The sequence below is a fragment of the Rhinoderma darwinii genome, chromosome 2 (genome assembly GCF_050947455.1).
Source record: "Rhinoderma darwinii isolate aRhiDar2 chromosome 2, aRhiDar2.hap1, whole genome shotgun sequence".
Classification (NCBI taxonomy): domain Eukaryota; kingdom Metazoa; phylum Chordata; class Amphibia; order Anura; family Rhinodermatidae; genus Rhinoderma; species Rhinoderma darwinii.
The window spans coordinates 205,595,604-205,617,050 of NC_134688.1; the positions used below are offsets into that span (position 1 = coordinate 205,595,604).

General features: G+C 43.2%; 1 protein-coding gene across 3 annotated transcripts in view; it reads right to left on the bottom strand.

Moving 5' to 3' along the window:
* The window catches only part of LOC142742710 (glycine N-acyltransferase-like), a 51,444-nt gene extending 46,911 nt beyond the window's left edge, over positions 1–4,533 (bottom strand). For 2 of the 3 annotated variants that reach the window (XM_075852755.1, XM_075852753.1), the window contains exon 1: positions 4,438–4,533. The gene's annotated coding sequence lies outside the window, so the exon portion shown is untranslated. The remainder of the gene's footprint in view (positions 1–4,437) is intronic. The other variant, XM_075852754.1, reaches the window with a different exon arrangement.
* Between the last annotated feature and the right edge of the window lie 16,914 nt (positions 4,534–21,447).

The following is a 21,447-nucleotide window of genomic DNA, read 5'->3' on the forward strand; positions in this document are numbered from 1 at the left end:
ATAAGCTCTAGGTAGTAATTTAATAACGTTTTAAAAAATATACAAAAAAAGCAAAGTAAGACACATGTACAGGACACATGTACAGGACTATATAGAGGACATATCACACAGGACAAATGTTCAGGACATTATAGAGGACAGATCAAACGACACATGTACAGGAATATATAGGGGACAGATCACACAGGACAAATGTACAGGACATTACAGAGGACAGATCACACGGCACATGTACAGGACTATATAGAAGACAAATCACACAGGGTTACATGTACAGGACATTATAGAGGACAGTTCACACAGGACACATCTACAGGACAGATCTCACAGGACAAATGTACAGGACATTATAGAGGACAGATCACACGGGGTGACATGTACATGACGATATAGGGGACAGATCACACAACGTGACATGTACAGGACTATATAGAGGACAGATCACACATTGGTGACATGTACAGGATGATATAGAACACAGATCACACAGGGTGACATGTACAGGAGATTATAGAGGACAGATCACACAGAGTGACATGTATAGAACTAAATAGAGAACAGATCACACAGGGTGACATGTACAGGACTATATAGAGGACAGATCACACAGGGTGACAAGTACAGGACATTATAGAGGACAGATCACACATGATGACATGTACAGGACTATATAGAAGTCAGATCACACAGGTTGACATGTACAGAACTATATAGAGGAGAGATCACATGGGCCACATGTACAGGACATTATAGAGGACAGATCACATGGGGTGACATGTGCAGGACGATAAATGGGACAGATCCCACAATGTGACATGTACAGGACATTATAGAGGACAGACCACACAGGGTGACATGTACAGAACTATGTAGAGGACAGATCACACAGGGTGACATGTACAGAACTATATAGAGGACAGTTCACACAGGACACGTATACAGGACAGATCACAGAGGACAAATGTACAGGACATTATAGAGAACAGATCACATGGGGTGACATGTACAGGACGATATAGGGGACATATCACACAACGTGACATGTACAGGACATTATAGAGGACAGATCACACAGGGTGACATGTACAGAACTTTATAGAGGACAGATCACACAGGGTGACATGTATAAGACTATATAGAGAACAGATCACACAGGGTGACAAGTAAAGGACATTATAGAGGACAGATGACACATGATGACATGTGCAAGACTATATAGAGGACAGATCATACAGGGTGACATGTACATGACTATATAGAGAACAAATCATACAGGGTGACATGTACAGGACATTATAGAGGACAGATCATCCAGGACACATATACAGGACTATATAGAAGACAGATCACACAGGGTGACATGTACAGGACTATATAGAGGACCGATCACACTGGACACATGTACAGGACATTATAGAGGACAGTTCACACAGGACACATGTACAGGAAAGATCAGAGAGTGACATGTACAGCACATTATAGAGGACAGATCACCTAGGACGCATGTACAGGACTATATAGAGGACAGATCACACAGGGTGACATGTACAGTACATTAAGGAGAACAGATCACACAGTGACATGTATAGCACATTATAGAGGACAGATCACACATGATGACATGTACACGACTATATAGAGGACAGATCACACAGGGTGACATGTACATGACTATATAGAGGACACATCACATGGGCCACATGTACAGGACATTATAGAGGACAGCTCACACAAGACACATATATAGGACAGATCACACAGGGTGACATGTACAGGACATTATAGAGAACAGATCACACAGTGTGACATGTGCAGAACATTATAGAGGACAGATCCCAAAGGGCACATGTACATGATTATATAGAGGACAGATCACACAGGGTGACATGTACAGGACTATATAGAGGACAGATCACACAGGACACATGTACAGGGCATTATAGAGGACAGTTCACACAGGACACATGAACAGGACAGATCACACAGGGTGACATGTACAGGACATGAAAGAAGACAGATCACACAGGGTGACATGTACAGGACTATATAGAGAACAAATCATACAGGGTGACATGTACAGGACATTATAGAGGACAGATCATCCAGGACACATGTACAGGACTATATAGAAGACAGATCACACTGGGTGACATGTACAGGACTATATAGAGGACCGATCACACTGGACACATGTACAGGACTATACAGAGGACAGATTTCACAGGGCAACATGTACAGGACTATATAGTGGACAGATCACACAGGGTGACATGTACAGGACTATATAGAGGACAGATCACACAGGGTGACATGTACAGGACATTATGGAGGACAAATCACACATGGTGACATGTACAGGACTATATATAGAGGACAGATAACATAGGACACATGTACAGGACAGTATAGAGGACAGTTTACACAGGACACATGTACAGTACAGATCACACAGGACAAATGTATGGAACGTTATAGAGGACGGATCACACAGGGTGACATGTACAGTACATTATAGAGGACAGATAACACGGGGTGACATGTACAGGACGATATAGAGGACATATCACAAAGGGTGACATGTACATGACATTATAGAGGACAGATCACACATGGTGACATGTACAGGACTATATAGAGGACAGATTACACAGGGTGACATGTACAGGACTATTTAGAGGACAGATCACACAGGACAGATGTACAGGACAGTATAGAAGACCGTTTACACAGTACACATGTACAGGACAGATCACACAAGACAAATGTACAGGACCTTATAGTGTATAGATCACACAGCGTGATATGTAAAGAACATTATAGAGGACAGATCACAGGGGGTGACATGTACAGGACTATATAGCTGACAGATCACACAGGGTGACAAGTACAGGACGTTATAGAGGACATATCACACATGATGACATGTACAGGACTATATAGAGGAAAGATCACACAGGGTGATATGTACAGGACTATATAGAGGACAGATCACACGGGACACATCTACAGGACATTATAGAAGACAGTTCACACCGGACACATGTACAGGACAGATCACACATGGTGACATGTACAGGACATTATAGAGGACAGATCACACAGGTTGACATGTACATGACATTATAGAGGACAACTCACACAGGGTGACACGTGCAGGACTATATAGAGGACAGATCACACAAGACACATGTACAGGACATTTACAGAGGACAGTTCACACAGGATGACATGTACAGGACTATATAGAGGACAGATCACACTGGATGACATGTACAGGACTATATAGAGGACAGATCCCTCAGGATGACATGTGCAGGACCATATAGAGGACAGATCACAATAGGTGACATGTACAGGACTATATAGAGGACAGATCACACAGAACACATGTACATGACATTATAGAGGAGAGATCTCACAGGATGACATGTACAGGACTATATAGAGAACAGACCACAGAGGACACTGGTACAGGACTATATAGAGGACAGATCACACAGGACACATGTACATGACATTATAGAGGACAGATCACACAGGACATTTGTACATGACATTATAGAGGACAGATCTCACAGAATGACATGTACAGGACTATATAGAGAACAGACCACAGAGGACACTGGTACATGACTATATAGAGGACAGATCACACAGGACACATGTACATGACATTATAGAGGACAGATCACACAGGACATTTGTACATGACATTATAGAGGACAGATCTCACAGAATGACATGTACAGGACTATATAGAGAACAGACCACAGAGGACACTGGTACAGGACTATATAGAGGACAGATAACACAGGACACATGTACATGACATTATAGAGGATAGATCACACAGGATGGCATGCACGGGACTAAACAGGACAGAACACACAGGACACATGTACAGGACTATATAGAGGACAGATCAAACAGGACACATGTACATGACTATATAGAGGACAGATCACACAGGACACATGTACATGACATTATAGAGGACAGATCACACAGGACATTTGTACATGACATTATAGAGGACAGATCTCACAGAATGACATGTACAGGACTATATAGAGAACAGACCACAGAGGACACTGGTACAGGACTATATAGAGGACAGATAACACAGGACACATGTACATGACATTATAGAGGATAGATCACACAGGATGGCATGCACGGGACTAAACAGGACAGAACACACAGGACACATGTACAGGACTATATAGAGGACAGATCAAACAGGACACATGTACATGACTATATAGAGGACAGATCACACAGGACATTTGTACATTACATTATAGAGGACAGATCACACAGGATGACATGTACAGGACTATATAGAGGACATATCACACATGTACAGGACATTATAGAGGACAGATCACAGAATAGTACATATAGGCTAGACCATATAAAATGCAGTGTTTACATCACCTTCTTCTGACTAGCTCCGTATACTATAATGTGGCCGTGTGGATTATTTTCAGGACAGGTATCAGGACTGCTCGATTTAGCAGAATTAATTATTTATCCACTGACGATTGCACTTTAATCTAAAACCTACTTAATCTGTCATCCATAAATGCTAATCTAGGTGAGAAGCGATTGACCGGCTACAGTTGTTCTTGGTTACATTTTAGCAGTTTATGGAAGGGTATGAGAATTACTGACCAGGCTCTTGATTCTTATGTCATGTTGAGGGGCAAGTATGATACTTATGTAGATTTGACATGCAGCATCCTGGGAAAGCTGGGTGACATTCTGTAGCAGCTGTATGAGCAGACAATTTCTGTAGTCACTTTTGGAAATCAATGACGGAAAAAAAAGTTAAATATAAAAGAGCTGAATACACAGTTTTATTAAACTTTTTGCACTTTTTTTCTATTTTAGATGGAAATTAGAATTGTTGGAATGGTACCCCTTTAATAAGCTGGTCACAGGGTGTCCTGATGCTAGGACCCCCAGCAAACAGTTTTAATCTAAGGGGTAACCTGGCAGTATGTGTACAATTTCCCTGCAGCTCCTCCACAGGAGTACTCAGGCACTACATTTTCCAATGAACTCAATAGGTTGTCCATGTAATGTATGGACATGCTCCTCCAGAGCGACAGATGATTTGTGTATCTATTCACTGCTCTGTCTGACAAGTCTAGTACCCCAAGCCAAGGAAATTTCAACCAAGTACCCCATTGCTATGTTCCTTCGCAATCTTAAAGGAATTGGCCATTTTAATGCTAATCAACGTATATTAACAATGATTATACGCTATACATGCTTTTTTGAAGTGGTGTCCCATTTGGTATATTTCTGAAGTCCCCCCTCCACGCTCGGTCAGCCTTCTGTCCCGTCCTTAAGATGACTGCAGATGGAGGGACATGTGAAGAAACAGGTCATTCAGACTCCTCTATAGTAACACAATGCACAAGAGACTAGAGCAGACGCAATGGAGGAAGCTGAATGACATGTCTCATTATATCCCCCTCCATCTGCAGCCATCTTATGAAATTGCAACATTGGCTATTTGTTGCAGGTTTTACCTTCCCATTGAATTCAATGGAGAAAACCCGCAACAGAAAAGCAGCAATTCCGAAGCATAAACTGACGTGCAGCGGATTAAAAAAATCGTGCAGCAGGTCAATTTATGAACGTTTTTTCTTTGGATTTTTTGCACTGTGTGTGGATGAGATTTATTCAATTCTCATCTACTCTGCTGCTACTGTAATACACTGTGTATTTTCCGCAATGAAATAAGTTTGGAAAATCTGCAGAGTTTATGCTACATGTGAACCTACCCTTATGGTGTGACCCACCCCTAGTACAAATAATAATATTGTCACCACCTTTAGCACAATTATATACCGTCACACACCCCAATACAATTAATGCTGCCGCCACCCACCCCAGTATAATGAATGCCACCATCCACCCCTAGTAATGCCACCCACCTCAGTACAGTTAATGCCACCACCCACCACCAGTAATGTCACCCACATCAGTACAGTTATTGCCATAATGCTACCCACACCAGTACAATTAATGCTACCACCTATCCCTAGTAATGCCACCACCCACCCCAATACAATTAATGCCACCACCCACCCCAGTACAATTAATGCTGCCACCCACCCAAGTACAATTAAAGCCGCCACCTACCCCAGTACAATTAAAGGGATAATCCGGAGACCAAAAATTGCATTGCATTAATATTTTTATGTAAAAAATCACTTACTAATGTACTTTAATTTAAAATTTGGTACTAAATGGTGTCGTTCAAAGCCGGTGAATTGTTCCCGGAAGTCCTGTAGCTGCTCTAATATTGATGACGCGCCACGTGACTGAGGGCTTGCTTCCTGTGCTGTTCATGTCGGCATCAGCTGATGTTCTGCTCGGGGACTCCAGTACTGCTGCCGACATCACTGTACATATGTGGACAGTGACATCAGGGGTTTCCTATCGCTGAAGTCTCCGAGCAGAACATCAGCTGATGCTCTGCTCGGGGACTCTAGTACTACTACCGACGTCACTTCCCATATATTGACAGAGACATTGGAAGCAATGCTGGAGTCCCCGGGCAGAACATCAGCTGATGTTCTGCTCGGGAACTCCAGTGATAGGAAACCCTGACCAAATCTGAAGTCACTGACCAAATGTCGGGAGCAGTGCTGGAGTCCCGAGCAAAGTGCTAATGGATTCTCTGCTCGGGGGACTCCAGCAATAGGCATTGAGACAGCCCCGTGCGGTCATGCCATTGATGACACGCCGACACGAACAGCACAGGAAGCAAGCCCTCAGTCACGTGGGGCCGTGTCGGCCCATCATCAATATTAGAAAAGCGACAGGACTTCCAGGAACAATTCACCGGGTTTGAACGGTACTATTTAGTACCGAATTTTAAATGAAAGTACATTAGTAAGTGACTTCTTTTTGCATAAAAATATTAATGCAATGCATTTTTTAAAAATGTTGGTCCCCGGATAACCCCTTTAAGTATACCATGTAAAATATCTCCTGAAATAATGTGTTTAGTGAAACTGCTTGGATGGATATACAGTAGATAGATATGAGAGAGATACACTCATATGTTTAATACAGAAAAAAGGATCCAAAATTGAGAACAGTGGCAGGAAGTTAGACTCGGATGTCCCCATCTTGTCAGTGCTAACATCTCTTTAAATTAGTCTATTACGAAGATTTTGAAGCTTAATGAGGCCAGTTTTATTCCCTGTTCCCTGTTTACTAAGACATAGACGAGAGCTGTCTAAACAGACCAGAAATGCTATTATCACCAAGCAGTCTTAACCCGTTAGTGACCCGCCCATAGTCTTTTTACGTCGGTCATTAACGGGCCTTATTCTGATGCCATAGACTTTTTACATCGCGGCATCGGAATAAGTAAACAGAGCAGATGTCCCTGCATCTGAGTGGTTTTGGAGAGAGGGAGGGAGCTCCCTCTCATCCCACCGACACCCGGCGATAAGATCGCCGAGTGTCTGTGTCTCTAATGGCAGCCGGGGGCCTAATAAAGTCCCCCAGGTCTGCCTGGAGCGAATGCCTGCTAGGTCATGCCGGAGGCATGACCTAGCAGATGCCTGTCCGTTTTAAACGGACAAGCATAATACACTGCAATACAAAAGTATTGCAGTGTATTATAATAGCGATCGGAGGATCGCATAGTGAAGTCCCCTAGTGGGACTAGTAAAAAAGTTAAAAAAAAGTTTCATAAAGTTAATAAAAAAAAAATGTGAAAAAAAAATGAAAAACCCACTTTTACCCCTTACAAACTGCTTTACTATTAAAAAACCAAAATAAAGTAAAAAAATTACACATATTTGGTATCGCCGCGTCTGTAAAGACCCCGACTATAAAGCTATTACATTACTTAACCCGCACGGTGAACGGCGTAAAAAATTAAATAAAAAACGACGGAAAAATTGCTGTTTTCTGTGAATCCTGACTTTAAAAAAATGTGATTAAAAAGTTGCATCTACTCCAAAATGGTACCAATAAAAACGACAAGTCTTCCCGCAAAAAAAAAGCCCTCATACAACTGCATCGGCGAAAAAATAAAAACGTTACGGCTCTTCAAATATGGAGACACAAAAACAAATAATTTTGAAAAAAAAGCGTTTTTACTGTGTAAAAGTAGTAAAACATACAAAAACTATACAAATTTGATATCGTTGCAATCGTAACAACCCGCTGAATAAATTTATTGTGTTATTTATACCACACGGTAAACCGTGTAGATTTAGGACGCAAAAAAGAGTGGCGAAATTTCAGATTTTTTTCTATCCCCCCCCCCCAAAAAAGTTAATAAAAGTTAATCAATAAATAATATGTACCTAAAAATGGTGCTATTAAAAAATACAACTCGTCCCGCAAAAAACAAGACCTTATACAGCTATGTCGACGCAAAAATAAAAAAGTTATAGCTCTTGGAATGCGACGATGTAAAAACTTAAAAAATAGCTTGGTCATTAAGGTTTAAAATAGGCTGGTCATTAAGGGGTTAAGGGTACAAGACTATCAACAAAGAACATGGCTTTCCAGCTTTAATAATTCAAAATGTTTTCAAGAATTTTTGCTACCCAAGGAACAATCAAGAATCTTCCAGGACATGGTGGAAAGAGGAAAATTGACGGGAGAACCCTACGGAAGCTGGTTTAACATGTGGAAAAGATCACCTAAAACATCCAAAAAACTTCAGGCTGTGCTGGAGACATCTGGAGTGGTCATACACAGCATACTGAAAAAGAACAGCAGTCTATGGGCAAAGGAGGACCCCACTGCTTGCATAAAAAAAGTGACGGTATGTTGACAAGTTTTAGGGTATGTTCACACTCAAACGTAAAATACAGCTCCTGAATTTCAGACATAATGGCATGTGCAGGCGTTTTTCGCTGTGTCCATTACAGACGTAATTGGAGCTGTTTTTCAATGGAGTCAATGAAAAACGGCTCCAATTACATCCCAAGAAGTGACATGCACTTCTTTGAGGCGGCCGTCTTTTTACAGCTCGTAAAAAAAAAGCCTGTCTGCACAGAACACCGTAAGATCCATTGAATTCAATGGGCAGATGTTTGCCGACGCTTTGGAGCCGTATTTTCGGGCGTAATTCCAGTCGTAAAACGCCTGAATTACGTCCGTAAATAGGGCGTGTAAATATACTCTTATAGACAAACCACGATCCTTCTGGGAAAATGTTCTATGGACAAATTAAACCAAACTACAGCTTTTTGGCAATGCATACCAGTGTTAAAGGGGTACTTCGGTTAGAACAAGTTACACCCTATCCGTAGGATAGGGGGTAACTTGCAGATCGGTGGGTGTCCGACATCTGGGACACCCTGATCATGAGAACGGGGTCACGTACCCCCGTTTGAACAGAGCGGCTGTCATGCGCACTGCGGCTTCATTAATTCTCTATGGGAGTGCCGGAAATAACCGAACGCTGTACTCTACTTTCTCCGGTGCTCGGATAGAGAATGAATGAAGCGGCAGTGCGCATGAGCGACTTGCCGCTTCTTGCAAACTGGTATGGATCCCCTAATCTCGTGAACAGTGGGGGTCCCAGCTGTCCACCGATTAGCAAGTTACCCCCTATCCTACATATAGGGGGTAACTTGTTCTAACCGGAATACCGGTTTAAGTTTATAGTCAACTTAATAAAGCATATAAATATTTTTTTATAAACATAGGTTAGTACACATAAAGCTGCAAGAGCCAATTACCAGCCAATGTCTGTGTATGACAGACATGAAGTGCATTAGGTTGCAAGGGGTATGGGGGATACGGCTAAATGAAGGGATCTGGTTCTGATGACTAATGTAATAGTGGGAAGATTACAGACAGGTCAGTAGTTAGCAGCGCAGGACGGGTCAAGAGTTGTTTTTTTTCAGTAATAGGGTTATAACAGTATGTTTAAGGGTAAGGCCACATGGAGCAGCCCTGACACGGTTGCAACGCGGCTAACAACCGCGCCGGCACCATGTTCGGTACGGCTGTCAAACAGCCTGTTAGTGGCAGCACGTTAACGTGGGTAAACCATCCCTTTATCTGCAAAATCATGTGGCCATAAATTAATACACCCTTTATGGCTGCACGATTTAGCAAATTACAAAAACTTACCCCCTATTCATTCTCTATGGCAGCGCCGGAAAAAGCCAAACACTGCACTCGGCTATCTCCGGCGCTCCCATAGAGAATGAATGGACTGGCAGTGCACATGCGCATGTAACTGGAATACTCCCTAACAAGGTATTTGACAGCCGCTCCTACATAGTGCCAGCGTGGTTGTTGGCCGCGTTGCGACCGTGTCAGGGTCGACCCTGTGTGGCCTTACCCTAAAATAGGAGGAAAAGATCCCAGAAGAAAGAGTTCAAATATATTAGGTGATTAGTGACAGCTGGGGAGAGACACTGGCCGAGACGTAAGGGAATAGTATCACTTAGGGTATGTTCAAACGCTTAACAAAAAATGGCTGTAAAATACGGTGCTGTTTTCAAGGGGAAACAGCCTCTGATTTCCAGCCTTTTTTATGCATCAGGCGTTTTTTGATGCGTTTTTTACAGCCGTTTTTGGAGCTCTTTTTCTATTGACCCAATGAAAAACGGCTCCAAAAACGGCTCAAGAAGTGTCATGCACTTCTTTTTTACGGGGCGTTTTTTTAAATGCCCCGTAAATGCCCCGTAAATGCCACTTATAAAAACGGGCGCATAAAAAAACGCCTCGTGGGAAAGTAAAGCCGTTTTCCCATTGAAATCAGTAGGCGGATGTTTGGAGGTGTTCAGTCCCCATATTTTCAGCCGTTTTTCAGGGGGCATTTACAGCCATGTGAACATACCCTTAGGCAGGTAGTAAGACGAGAGGAGCCTAGTGACTTCTGTTATTGGGTAAAATGCTGAATGTGAAGAAAAGGGAGTGTGGGAGGGAAGAGGATCAATTCTACTAGGGGACTAGGAGATAATGTGCCAGATGGTGTCAATTTGAACTTTAAGTGTATGTTCACACAGGACAGATACGCTGCATCAAAGCACAGAGCTTATCCGGCCTCTGCGCAGCAGTTAATTCCGGCCGAAAAACCACACCAAATTGTGGTGCAGTTTTATGTGTGATGCGGAAAACTGCACCTGAAAAAAAAAGCTTGATATTTACGTTACAATGGCAAAACGACCCTCCGCCATCCCGCAGCCCTGTCTCCTGGGATGACGTTTGAATCCCATGTGACCCCTGCAACCCGTCATTGTCTGCAGAGGCCACATGGGATGAAGCAGCATATCAATTTCTGACCATTTTTTCCGCTCCGCATTTACGCAGTGTGTGGATGAGATTTGTTTAAATCTCATCCACTTTGCTGCTACTATATTATGCTGCAGATTTTCCGCAAACAAAATCCGTTGTGGAAAATCTGCAGTATTTACGCTACGTGTGAACTGACCCTAAAAAAATTGGCTAGGTCTTCAGCACTGAAATCTGTGATCGGTATCTGCACTTTAGGACTAAGGAGGGAGTAAAAAGTATCAAAGAGGCGTTTTGGATTATTTGATGAGATGAGAGAGGTGAAATAGACTTGTTTGGCACGGTGAAGGGCAGAGTTGTAAGTTTTGAGCATGAGTTTGTAATGTAGGAAATCTGCTGACTTATCCGATTTCTCTCCACAGATGTTTGCCGCACCTTGGCACTGCTGAAGTGAGCGATGTTAAGTTATGTGCCAAGGTTGTCGCTGTCTGTGTCGAGATTTTCAGAGTTTAGGGGGGCTTCTTCTTCCAAGGCATTATTGAGAGTTTTATTGTAATGTTTGGCAGCCAGACTGGGACAGAAGAGGGAAGAGATAGGGGACTGTAGACTGTCTAAAATTGCTGAGTGTTGATGGAATGTACATGTCTAAGGGCAAAGTCACACGTGGCGGAATTCCTCTTGAATTCCGCAGCGGACACTCCGCAGCGTTAATCCGCAGCGGAGCCGTTTGTCCATTGACTTCCACTTTTATTTAGCAGTGTTCGTTTAGACGAGGCGTAAAATTCCGCTGCGGAGCATAGGCTGCGGAGCGGAATTTGGTGTCCGCAGCATGCTAGGGCTGTTGCGGAGTTGTGGCGGACTGGTTGCGGACTCACGGCGGAATTTCTCCATTGACTTCAATGGAGATTCTAAATTCTGCAATGAAGTCCGCAGCTGTGATGAAAATGTTATATGTGCTGCGGATGCGTCTTGCTTTCTTGACATGACATTTCTTCATTCTGGCTGGACCTATGTATTTCTAGGTCTACAGCCAGACTGAGGAAGTCAATGGGGCTCCCGTAATTACGGGAGCGTTGCTAGGAGACGTCAGTAAATAGTCACTGTCCAGGGTGCTGAAAGAGTTAAGCGATCGGCAGTAACTGTTTCTGCACCCTGGACAGTAACTACCGATCCCAATATACAGCAACCTGTAAAAAAAATAGAAGTTCATACTTACCGAGAACTCCCTGCTTCTGTCTCCAGTCCGGCTTCCCAGGATGACGTTTCACTCTAAGTGACGGCTGCAGCCAATCACAGGCTGCAGCGGTCACATGGACTGCCGCGTCATCCAGGGAGGTCGGGCTGGATGCCAAAAGAGGGACGCGTCACCAAGACAACGGCCGGTAAGTATGAAATTCGTTTACTTTCACTAGGGAAAGTGCTGTCCCTTCTCTCTATCCTTCACTGATACAGAGAAGGGCAGCACTTTTCCTGCAGTACACAGCAGCTAATCCGCATCAATTTACTGCACATTTTGGGCAGATCCGCCGCAGAATCTGCAACGCAGATTCTGTGCGGCATTGATGCGGACAGTTGCGGAGGAAATCCGCCACGTGGGGGCATGCCCTAATAGGTAGGCATGTCCTGAAGAGGCAGAGAATGTTTGATAGTTTTTAAAATTAGAGCCGGAAGTAGACCAGATCAAGTGAATTCCCATCTTCATGTGTAGGACAAAAAGAAAGCTGTAAAAGACCTGGGGAGGAGGTTAAAGATATAAACTGAGAGGCAGATCAGGAGATTGGATTATCAATGGGGATGTTAAAGTCACCCATAATAAGAGTGGGTATTTCAGAGAATAGAGGGGGGGGGGTGGGAGTGAGGGTATTCGGGCAATGACCTGGAAAGTGCAGTGTTGGGAAAGAAGTGTGCCTACTTCACCTTGCTCGTTCTCAGGTCTGGGGGCATGAGAGAACTGGAGACCACCAGGTGTAGCCATGTTTCTGTAAGAGCCAGAAGGTTGAGAGTGTTAGAAAGGAATAGGTCATGAATAAAGGTGAGTTTGTTGCACACGGACCGAGAATTCCAGAGAGCACAGTTACAAGAGACAGGAGAAGACGTACAAGGAATGTTATTAAGATTTACAGGGTTTCTATGTGTGGAAGGTAAGAGGTTAGAAGAGATGTCCCCTGCAGCTAGTAGCAGGAGAATGGAGAGAGACAGCAGATGGTTCAGTGATTTATGGAAGTGACTTTTGTTTTGCACTTTGAAATTAAGGTCCAGCAGAGAGGGAGTTAATGGCAGGATTGGAATTGACTATATACCTGTAAGAAGAGAGATGGATATTAGATCTGTACCATGTATAACTGCTGCGACAATATGAAAGACAAAAATGACTTCTGCCCTCGTGCCACCCCTGCATGATCCATAATGTTGTGGGTCAGCTTTATGCCTCTGGGACTGAAGGCCTTGAACGTGTTGCAGGAACAATAAAATCAGAGAATTATCAGAGTATTTTAGAGTAAAATGGACTGTTTTAAACTGGCCGGCAATGAGTCCTGATCTTTGGAGAGAATTAAAATCTGCTATTGGGAAAAGGAACCCTGAAAACATTCATGAGCTTGAGAGAATTGTAGTGTAAGGCTATGTTCAGACAGGGCGCATACGCTGCATAAAAGTACACAGTGTATCCTCCCCAGGGCGCCGCAGGGAATTCCGGCAAAAAAAACCGCACCAAATTGTGGCTCAGTTTTTCACCCGGAATGTCCACAGCGGAAAGCTGCACATAAAAAAAAATAATTTCATACTTCCGTAGCCATGGGGACGAAGTCCCTCTGCCATCCTGCAGACCGGCCCCCTGTGATGACGTTTCGTCCCATGTGAGCGCTGCAGCCTGTATTATGCTGTGGATTTTCAGCAATTAAATCCATTGTGGAAAATTTGCACTATATACGCTGTGTGAACTTACCCGAAGAGTGGAAGAAACTAACAGCAGACAGGTGCAAGAAGCTCACAGATGGCTACAACCAACATTTGCAAGCTGTCATTGTTGCAAAAGGTAATGCAACCAAGTATTAGGAAAGCTTGCCTTTAACTGGTTGAAGACACAGGACGAGAATACTCGTCCTGAGCGGCGGGTGCTTGCCACATTTGGACGAGCATTCTTGTTTTTTGTGACAGTCAGTGTTCCGGCACGATCAGGAGTGGGGCAAAGGCTGTAATACACAGCTTCAGCCCTGCTCTAACGCCTCTTCTATCCGCAGATACCCCCTTGAATGCCGTGATCAAAGCTGATCGCGGTCCATTGAAATCAGGGCTGTCTGACCATATTCCCTGTTGTTAGAGCATACTTAGGTATGTCCTAACAACTGCCTGTGTACATAGTACCACCGTAGAATACTTAAATATGAAATACTGGATATTTATTTAAAGAACACCAAATATCACTTTATTATGATGCTGTGTTTATTATACCTGAGCTGTGACATTGCTATTTTTCTTCGCTTATGCCTTTATGTTACTTTGCGACATCACTGTGTGCATCATTTTTGCACTATAACATCACTGTGACTATAACAGTTGGACTGTTAGATTACTTGGTCATTACCCATGTACTTTGAAATCATTATATGTATATCACTGTTCATTCTCTGTATTGTGACTTCTCTTTGTCTATTATCACTGTACTGTGACTTCATTGTGTTTATTATTCCTGCAGTAGGACATCGCTGTGTGCATTATCCATGTTATGTAACTATATTTCCTTATTGTTCTCTAATCATAGAGCAATATGAGGGTTGCAGTTAAGGTACCTTTAAACTGGCCAAGTTTGGCCGGTGCAAAGAGTGGCGATCAACGAGACAGCTCGTTGATCGGCGCTCGTTTGCTCCTTTCACAAGGAGCTAGTATGTGGACGAGCGATCGTTACTCCGATCGCTCGTCCCGTGCATTTGTATCATGTCGGCAGCACTTCTCAGGGAGGTGTACTGCCGACAACGATAATATTTTACACTTTTAAAACTATGCGATCAGCTGATCAACGAGCGTTTGCTGATCGCTGCCCTGTTTACACAGGGAAATTATCGGGAACGCTTGTTTGCCCGATAATTGGCAAGTGTAAAAGGGCCTTTAGAGTGATTCACAGGGCTACACCTAGCCTTTATGCTGCCTGAAGCGAAAAGTAAAATGGCACCCACCCCAGGGTTATTGGGCCTCCCCTGCTTACTGACGATGATCTTTCTTCCTGCTGTTAACCCCTCCCTTACAGAGACACAAAACAGAACGTAAAACGTTCCATTTTGCTCCCGGACTTTGCTGTTCTCTGAATATTTTAGGCCTGGTATCATTTGAAAGCTAAGATTCTGGCCTTTAATATGACGCCAAGATCTGAGCTCTAGATTATTATAACAACGGAAAGCATTTAAAGTCATGATGTATTACATATTTCCTTGGCAGTAAACAGGTTAAAGGAACAAGTTACTGGGGAACATGTGGTGATTCCTGCTAAATGACTTGTCACCGAATTTCTCTTTGTACCTGTGTGTAATGTATATTTCATTGTTATCTCAATGCTGCAACTTCTATGTCAGAACAGGAAATCCTATGCACCAGTGCAATAAATTTTTATTCAGTATTCGCACTAACTATTCATCACATCATTGTCCATTCTCGTCTTTCAATGTACTATATTATACTATTTTATTGAATTATATACCTAAAAGCCTTGTATCTGTCAGATAAGATGTTGGTGAAACATTATAGTTTAATGTCAGTAAGCGAAAATCCTTCCATTATAATTAGTTCAAAATGATTGAACATCATAAATGACAAGTGTTTACAGGTTCCAAATGGGCTTAAAATCTGTCTAGAAGAATAGATAAGGATTAGGACTCCAATAACTGCCTGATATGCATTGTATCATCTTTCCTTTGTTGGTAACATAAAAGCTGTTCATCCTCATGTTAAATAGCAGCCTCCAGATCATAATATTAATGTTCCATAATTAAATTATCCATCATTATGATACCTGTTCCTTTGTATTGCTTTATAGAGACTGGGACCTAAGTGAGTACATGTCTAAGAATATAATGAATATGGATTTTACATGGTGTGCATGAATTCAAGAGTATTTCCATTTGCTGTTGAAAAGGATATGTGAATATAAATTGTGCTCCATGAATAGTTTGCATAACAACCTAACGTTCTTCCAGTCCAGAGTTAGGGTATGTTCACACGCACTATTTACGGACGTAATTCAGGCGTTTTACGCCTGGAATTACGGCCGAAAATACTGATTGAAAGCGTCGGCAAACATCTGCCCATTCATTTGAATGGGTTTTACGATGTTCTCTGCAGAAGGTCATTTTATTTACGCGCCGCTGTCAAAAGACGGCGCGTAAAAAAGACGCCCGAAAGAAGTGCCTGTCACTTCTTGGGACGTAATTGGAGCCATTTTTCATTGGCTCCATAGAAAAACAGCTCCAATTACGTCCGTAATGGACGCTGCGAGAAACGCCTGCACATGCCATTACATCTGAAATTCAGGAGCTGTTTTCTCCTGAAAACAGCTCCGTAATTTCAGCCGTAACGGACGTGCACGTGTGAACATACCTTTAGTGTTGACTGGGAAAAATCAGATATCTGCTGCACAGAGAAAGTTTGAAATCGTCCCGTTATATTACATTTCACTGTAATTTAAATAAACATTTTTATTATCATAGTTACATTCTATAGCTTAATAACATACTGCTCTAATATTGTCTTACAAAAATATAATTGTTGAAATAAAGGTATAATGGACCATAAAAGTGATGGGTCAGAAAGGGAAACAACTGCATTTATGGTTATTTTTAACCTAAATGTCTGTGCAGAACTAGGTCGTTTCAATAGTAGGATCCCTGGCATTGTCATTTTTGTCATGTTCAGTGGCGTAACTACCGCCGTAGCAGCAGTAGCGGCTGCTACGGGGCCCGCGGCATGAGGGGGCCCGTGTCGCCCGCCGGCACGGGCCCCCACCATGGCCGGAGCCTCCGCTAGCAGCCACTATGGCTGCTACAGCGGGACGCCACTGAACACTACGGCAGAGCAGGGAGGTATCTCCCCGCTCTGCCATTAACTGGTTCCCGACCGCTGGCTCTATTTTTACGGCCAGCGGTCAGGGTCCTTAAAACCCGAGCCATAGACTTTCTACGGCTCGGGTTTTAACTTGCTGCCCGCGCGATCGGGCAGCTTAATGTCGGATCTCCGGCTGTCAGTGACTGCCGGGGAACCCTGAGGAGAGGATAGAAGCAGCTTTCGCTGCTTCTGTCTTCTCTGATCACTTGTACACAGCGCTCAATGCGCGCTGTGTACAGGAATAGAGACAGCAGCAGCGGCGCTGTCTCTAATCCTCCCGGTGATCATGTGACTAGTCACATGATCGCCGGGTACCGTTAGTGGCAGGCTGCTGCTGGGTCTTACTAGACCCAGCACAGCCCTATTAGTGACAATCGGCACTATGAGAGGGCTGATTTCCCCTGTAACTGGGGGCTGCTGTGCAGCTCCAGTTACAGTGGAAAAACATGGTGTAAAAGAAAGAAAAAATATATATAAAGTTCCTCAAAGGTCTTTTTTGACCTTTGGGGGACAGACCATAGTAATAAAAAAAGAATAAAGTAAAGTGCAAAAAAAATGTAAATAATAAATACACATAAAATACCCACGCCAAAAAAAAAAACGTTCCCTCCCGCCAATCATTGTTGTAACGCTGACCCAATTACCCTAATAAAGACATGTAATATATACAAATTTACGGTAGACAATGGCGATCACAAATAAAAGGTCTATTTTAGGGTAAAACTATGTTATTACCAAAAAAAAGTAGCTGAAATGTAAAAAAGCTTACTTTTTTACTATTATTTTCAAACTTTATGAATAAAAATTCTAAAATAGCAAAAAAGGTGTGTATAAAAACGATAAAAAATTAAACCTGCATTGTCTACGGAAAAAATGTCGCAAAAATCACGTCGTTAGCCCAACAAATAAAAAAGTTCTAGCCATTTAACTAACACGTGCTAAAAATGGCTAAACGGTGTCTGGTCCTGAAGGTGCAAAATAGAGCAAAAGACATGTATAGGGGATAGTCAGAGGTTTGCCGGAAGTCAGAGGTTTGTCATGGAGAAGTTCAGGGGACTTTCAGTCCCCCGTTCTCCCTATCGCTGCCAGCGATCACTCAAGTATCCCCTATCCTGTGGAGATCCTGTGGAGATCCTGTGGAGAGGGGATACATGTATTTTGTAGGACACACTGTAGGTCGCATTTTTTTGGGAGGGGGGACGCTGTATGGCGTTCCCTACAGGGGGGGAACGCTGTATGGCGTTCCCTACAGGGGGGGTGGCTGTATGGCGTTCCCTACAGGGGGGAGCTGTATGGCGTGCCCTACAGGGGGGGGCTGTATGGCATTCTCTACAGGGGGGGCTGTATGGCGTTCCCTACAGGGGGGGCTGTATGGCGTTCTCTACAGGGGGGGGCTGTATGGCGTTCTCTACAGGGGGGGGCTGTATGGCGTTCTCTACAGGGGGATGTATGGCGCTATCTACAGAGGGGGGGCTGTATGGCGCTATCTACAGAGGGGGGGCTGTATGGCGTTATCTACAGGGGGGGGCTGTAAAAAAGGCACTATCTACAAGGGGGGGGTTGTGTGACACCCAGGGGAGGGGGGGCCCCAGTCAAAAGTTTGCTATGGGGCCCAGTCTTTCCTAGTTACGCCCCTGGTCATGTTGCAAAAATAACTTCATTATCACAAACTATTTTATCATCAGGATTGCCCTTGTGAACCTTACATGGCTGATGTTTGTTTTTTTTGTGATCAGAAGTCACATGAACCTGCATAAATGATTAACTCAGCTTTTCTATGGAAACTCAGTTATGTGACCAAAGTCGTCGAGTAGCCCTAGTCTAAAGACCGGATTATGCTGGCTAATATGTGAGCATGTGTACAGGAAAATGCCCAGTTTGAATATAGGGAAAGGTTAAAAATAAAATATTGCTTATCTTTGATCTTGACTGATCGGGTCACTGTAACAGTTATTATTGTTGGCTGCACGATTAGTAAATGTAAGTGATATTTACACTAACTAAAATTCTGTATAGAAAACAATAAGGGGGAGTTCACACTGAGTTTTTTGAAGCGGAAACCGCGCCGCAAAACGCACCAAAGATCTGCCGAAAATGCCTCCCATTGATTTCAATGGGAGGCAGAGGCGTTTTTTTCCCGCGAGCGTAAAAACCGGGTCGTGGGAAAAAGAAGGGACATGCCCTATCTTCAGGCATTTACGCCTCTGACCTCCCATAGACATCAATGGGAGGCAGAGAAAGCGTATTTCGCTGCGTTTTATGCCCATGGCGCTCGATGGCCGTGGGCAAAAAACACCGTGAAAATCGGCATGCAGGCAGAGGAAAATCTGCCTCAAAACTCCAAACGGAATTTTGAGGCAGATATTCCTCCTGCAAAAAACTCAGTGTGAACCTAGCCTAAGGCTCCTCATCCTGGTGTGAGGCTCGTACCATCGCCAACGATTTTCCGAACCACCGATTGTTCGCATGAAAGTCATTGCATGTAAAGGGGCCTTTGGTAACTGAGTGGCATAAAATAATCTTTTTGCATAATTGTGGTGAATTTAGTGGAAGATGAACAGACAAAAGGAATTCGGAATAATCCAATGATTATACACTATACCTTCAAAGATATTTTTCCATGACCATATGAAAATCAGTACAATTGTACATTTTAAATATATCCAATACATTTTCTGCTTGCTGCCCAGTTGACAAATTAATTTGGATGGTGGTAGCCGTTTTGGCTCCAATAATTGCCTACTATTTAAATTATTTATGTTGTAGATGCCGCTGTTTAAAGTACATCTGTCTTATGGCAGATGCACCTTAAAGAGGCTCTGTCACCACAATATAAGTGCCCTATCTCCTACATAAGGAGATGGGCGCTATAATGTAGGTGACAGCAGTGCTTTTTATTTAAAAAAAACGATCTATTTTCACCACGTTATTAGCGATTTTAGCTTTATGCTAATTTGTTTCTTAATGGACAACTGGGCGTGTTTTACTACTGACCAAGTGGGCGTTGTACAGAGGAGTGTATGACGCTGACCAATCAGCGTCATGCACTTCTCTCGCTTCATTTAGGCAGCGCATAGGGATCCTGCTAGATCAGTATGTGCTGTCTTATACTGACATAGATAACTGATTGTATTGATGTAATATTCCGTTCAGTTAAATTGGTAGGTTTACTGCCTGATTAGAACGATTAAAAGTTAATTTTATTGATAGAATATAAAAAATTGGCTCATGTAGCCCAGATAAACATATGTACAGGCTCAGACAAGTGGTCAGGGATAGGAGACGGTCTATTGATAATTCTGTTTACAGACCGATATCTCCTCTTATACTATACAGCCCTGAAGCTACTTGCTGAAAAGATTGTTCCAGCCCAGCAGGCTCAAGCAGGTGGTCAGAGAGAAAGGGTCTATCCACAGTCCTATTTGCAGACTGATATCTCCTTTTATATGATACAGCTCTAAGACCACTTGCTGAACAATTAATTCCAACCCTACGCGTTTCAATATCACTGTTAGATGTGATAAATCATCAGGGATTGTTTAAGATTGTGTGCAGGCGTTCTACCTCCCGGCTCGTGCACGACTCTGATGCAGATGGCCGCACACGAGCCAGCGAGGCTGGGAGCATATGAAGGGCTAGAGCCCTCCCCCTCCACTGACGTGGCTACCGACCTGCCGCCAATTTCCGAGTAGACACGTCACAAGTGACGTATCCAGATTGCGGCGAGCCTCCTTGCAGCCTCGCCAATCAGGGTGAAGTTGGACGACATAGCGTCCCTGGTAACCCTGGAGATCCTGAAGCGGATATAAATACATGCTGGGGAAGAAAGATACATCGGGTAAGTATAGAATGATTAATACTAAATAAGAATCTGTTTGGTTAAGATCCTACAACTGATACAGTGGTCAGTCACATAGATATGATAGCATATCAGAATCATCTTGGGGATGCACACAAAACACTGCTCATAAATAATAGAGGTACTAGAACTCTGGCATATGGTCGTATTAGAGATCAACAATACTGAGGGCCGATGATGTAGGCGAAATGTCTTGAACAATGTTCAGACTAACGATTAACGCCTCAATAAGACATAGGAACCGCATATAAACCGCA